Genomic DNA, 5,137 nt, shown 5'->3' with positions numbered 1-5,137 from the left:
CAAACAATTAAACACAGGAGAAAAATGAGTAAGCTACAGCAGGTAAATGATATGTTAATCATAAGGCAATACATCTCAATTATACCCATCAATGTAAATGGACTCAATTTACCAATTAAAAGTAATAGACTGGCACAGTGGATTAGGAAACAAAATCCAATGACATGGTATATACAAGAAACACACTTAACTAATAAAGAAATTCAAAGGCTGAAAATCAAAGGATGGAAAACAATACTACATGCCCCAGCACCTCAGAATAAAGCAGGGGTAGCAATACTGTTCTCAGACAGTCTCAACTTCAAACCAAGAATGATCAAATGAAATAAAGAAGGCCACTATATACTGGTTAGGGGAAAAATTCAAGAGGAAGAGATAACACTCATAAATATGTTTGCACCAAACATGGGAGCACCCAACTATGTAAGACAAATCTTAATGGACATGAAAAATCTAATAACCAATACCACAATCTTACCAGGAGACCTTAACACTGCCTTATCCCAAAAAGATAGATCAAGCAGGAAAAACAATAGCAAAGAAGGAGCTGAGGAGACAGCTCAGTAGAATAAGCACTTGCCTGGCAAGTGCAGGGTCTAAGTTCAATCACCTATTCTGAAAAAAAAAAAAAAAAAAAAAAAAAAACAGAAAGAGACAAAAATAGCAAACAAGTAGCAGAACTGAACCAGAGCTTAGAATGAATGGATTTAGAGTGTCGCATCCAACAATAGCTGAATACACCTTTTTTTCAGCTGTACAAGGGTCATTTTCTAAAATAGACCACGTACTAGTCCATAGGTCATGCTTAAGTATACGAAACAAAATAGAAATTATCCCATGCATATTATCAGACCCACAGTGCAATGAAACTGGAAATAAATGGCAAAAGAAACCAGAAAAAAACTTAAATACATGGAAATAAAACAACACCCTACTCAGCAATCAATGGGTGATAGATGAAATTAAACAACAAATTGAACAATATCTACAATTCAATGAAAATTCAGACACAAGTTATTCAAATTTATGGAATGCCATGAAAGCAGTTTTTAGAGGGAAATTTATAGCTCTGAACTCACACATTAGGAAAACAAAATGGGAACAAATAAAAACTCTAATGCTACACCTCCAGCATCTAGAAAAGGAAAAGTAAACCAAACCCAAAGATGGAAAAAATTATAAAGATTAGAGCAGAAATTAATTCAATCGAGATGAAGAAAATAATTCTAAGAATTAATGAATCAAAAAGCTGGTTCTTAAAAAGATTAAATAAAATTGATAAAGCCCTAGCTAACCTCATGAAAATGAAGAAAGAAAAATTTCGAATACAAGCAATAAGGAAAAAAAAATGGTGTAATTACCACAGACCCCAGGGAAATTCAGATAATCATCAGTGTGTACTTTGATAATCTGTACTCTCTCAGAAGAGAAGACGTGAACAGATTGCTGGAAAGGTGCCAATTACCAAAACTGAATCAAGAAGATATAACAACTCTCAATAGCCCAATAACAGCCAACGAAATACGAAATGTCATAAAAAACCTACTGACAGAGAAAAGTCTAGGTCCTCATGGATTCACACCTGAATTCTACAAGAAATTTATAGAAGATATAATCCCTATACTCCTAAAACTCATCAATGTAATTGAAAGGAAACAATCTGCTAAAATCATTCCTGGAGGCAAGTATTATACTGATACCAAAAACAGGGAAACACACAACTAAAAAAGCGAAGTATAGGTCGATCACACTCATGAACATAGATGCAAAAATCCTCAATAAAATCCTAGCAAATAAGGGAGCAAATCATCAAGAAGATTATACACCATGATCAGGTAGGATACCTCCCAGGGAAGGAAGGATGGTTCAATATATACAAATACACTATATCAATACAGCCAAATCCAAAAACCACATAATCATTTCAATTGATGCACAGAAGTTCTGTGACAAAGTCCAACACTCATTGATGTTCAGAGTCCTACAGAAAATTGAAACAGATGGTCTCTACTTCAATCTGATAAAAGCCATCTATGACAACCCAACGGCTAACATAATTCCAAATGGGGAAAGATTGAAATCTTTTGCTCTCAGATCTGGTAAAAGACAAGGATGTCCTCTACCACCACTCCTACTCAATTTGGTTCTGGAAACATTAGACAAGCTAGAGCCATTAGACAAGAAGGACAAATAAAAGGAATAAGAATACAGAAAGAAGAAGTTAAACTATCATTATTTGCAGATGATAGAATACTTTACTTGGAAGAATAAAAATACTCCAACAAGAAGATACTAGAATTAATACACAAATTCAGTAGCATAACAAGATACAAAGTCAATACCCAAAATTCAATAGCATTCCTCTACACAGATAACAAACACACTGAGAGGGAAATTACAGAAAAAATACCTTTTACAATAGCACTGAGGAAAATGAAATACTTGGAATTAATCTAACTAAAGAAGTTAAAGATCTATTCAATGAAAACTAAACTACTCTGAAAAAAGAGATCATAGAAGATTTCAGAAAATGGAAAGATATTCCCTGCTCTGGATACGAAGAACCAACATTGTGAAGATGGCCATACTCCCAGAATTGCTGTACAGATCTAATGCAATCCCTAACAAATTACCACAAACATACCTCACAGAGATAGAGAAATTGTTCCTAAAATTTATTTGGAACCAGAAAAGACCTAGAATAGCAAAGGCAATCCTGGGCGACCAAGATAAGGCAGGAGGCACTACAATTGCCAAATTGAAATTATACTACAAACCTACTGTGATAAAATCAGCACGATATTGGGAAAAAAATTGACCTTAGGATCAGTGGAATGGACTAGAAGATACAGAAATGTCAACAAACACATGAAGCCACCTTATCTCTGACAAAAGGGCCAAACATGCTTACAAGAAGAAAAATAGCCTCTTTAACAAATGGTGCTGGAAAAACTGGCTCTCTACATGCCAAAAACTAAAACTTGACCCAAGTCTATCACCATGCACTAAGGTAAGGACAAAATGGACTTAAGGACTAAACATTAAAACAGAAACACTAAGTCTCCAGGAAGAGAAAGTAGGAGGAACTCTTGAAGACATAGGGGTAAGCAAACAGTTCATGAACAAAAATAAAATCGCATGGGCAACACATCAAAGATTTAACAACTGGAACCTCCTCTCATTGAGAAGTTATTGAACATTAAAAGAAATTACCAACAAAGTGAAAAGACAACCCACAAATTGGGGAATTTTTTATTTATTTATTTATTTTTGTGGAACCAGGGATTAAACTCAGATCATTGTGCTTGCCAGGGAAGCACTTATTCCACTGAGCCATCTCCCCGGCCTCAAAAAATTTTAACTAATAAGTACTCAGACAAAAGTCTGCTCTCCAGAATTTATACAGAACTAAAAAACGTTAGGGCCCCAAAATTTAAGAAAAAAATCCAGAAAAGGGCATCTGAGAGGAACACACATCTCTCAGAGGATGAAATTAAGAGAAACGAATAAATATATGAAAAATGCTCCATATCACTAGCCATCCATGAAATGCAAATGAAAACAACACTGTGACAACATCTCAACCTAGAAAGAATGGGTATCATAAAGAAATCAACAAACAAACGTTGGAGAGGCTGTGGGGAAAGTTATTGCACGTTAAAAGAAAACTGCTTGTGGGAATGTAGACTGGTGCAACCATTATGCAAATCAGTGTGGAGACTCCTTCAAAAACTAGGACTGGAAATCCCATTCAAACCAGCTATTCCCCTACTAGGAAATTTTCCAGAGGAACTAAAAATGTCATATCATACTGACATGTGTTCACCTATGATTATATCAGCACAATTTGTGATAGCCAAATCCTGGAAACAACCAAAATGCACATCACCTAAGGAAGGGATGAAAAGATGTGGTTGGGGCCAGGGAGATGGCTCAATAGACTAAGCACTTGCCTGGCAAGCGCAAGGGCCTGAGTTCCATCCCTGGTTCTGCCAAAACAAACAAACAAAGGAAAAAGATGTAGTATTTTTATACAATGGAATATTACTAAGCTATAAAGAATGATAAACTCAAAGACATTCTATTTATTATTTTTATTTTTTCCATAATTTTATTGAGAAGCAAATAGCAATGAGACAGTTTCAAATTCAATTAGTTGGACAGTTTCAATAATTAATACGTAGCATATTTTTTATACATAGCATATTGTTATCTTAGTGTTTATTCATTGTACAAGATGCAGACATGATATCCTGATTATAAATACTATTAAACAAATTTTTCTATTAATTGAATTAAGAGAAAGCAGCTATCTATCTATCCTAGCTATTTTGAATCTAAAGACACAAAATATTTATTTGTATCCCCTTTTCTTGGTTAGTTTTGTCATTTAAATGTTAAAGTTGTGTGGATTCAGCAAAACAATCCAATACAGTCCAGTAGTTCATAATAGTAGTGTGTTATCCGTAGGACTGGCAAAGTCAGAAGTTATTGACTTGAGCCTTTCACACCTTAGCATATTAACATGCCTTTATTTTTTATACCTTGTTTTTATACTTTTCTGCTGGATTGTTAAGACCATGATAAAACAAGACCTATATAACAAGAAATGTAACTTTTGTATCTGATAATGTCAGTCAAGTACACTCAAGATTTATCTGTTACTCTGTACCGCAGTTTGTAGATCTTTTGTCAGTGTCGGCCATGTAGATGAGTTATGGCCATTGCTTGACCAATTTGCTCTCTGAGAAAGCCTGAGAGAGTGTTTTCTTTCCATGTGACTCTCTTTAGGCACACTCTACATCATCGATCACTTTCCTCTGTGGCCCCATAATCTCCTTCATCAGAAAATTTGGGACACATTTCAGTTACATGATGTTGCAGTATAGGTTCTCCTATGTCCTGAGTCTTCACTGCCCTTAAGTCTAGGGCCAAAATATTGGCTGTCCTTGCAGCCCTATTTTTTCTCTAATTTTTGGTCTGCAAACTTCTTATGTTCTTAATCCTCCAGAAAAGAAGCTTATTATTATTATTATTATTTATTATTATTTTTTTTTTTTGGCGGAACTGGGGATTTAACTCAGACCCTTGTGCTTGCCAGGGAAGCGCTTATTCCACTGAGCCATCTCCCCGGCCC

This window comes from Octodon degus, unplaced genomic scaffold (assembly GCF_000260255.1).
Source record: "Octodon degus isolate 3935 unplaced genomic scaffold, OctDeg1.0 scaffold00036, whole genome shotgun sequence".
Classification (NCBI taxonomy): Eukaryota; Metazoa; Chordata; class Mammalia; order Rodentia; family Octodontidae; genus Octodon; species Octodon degus.
The sequence above is the reverse complement of the archived record's forward strand: the minus strand, read 5'-3'. Positions refer to the sequence as shown.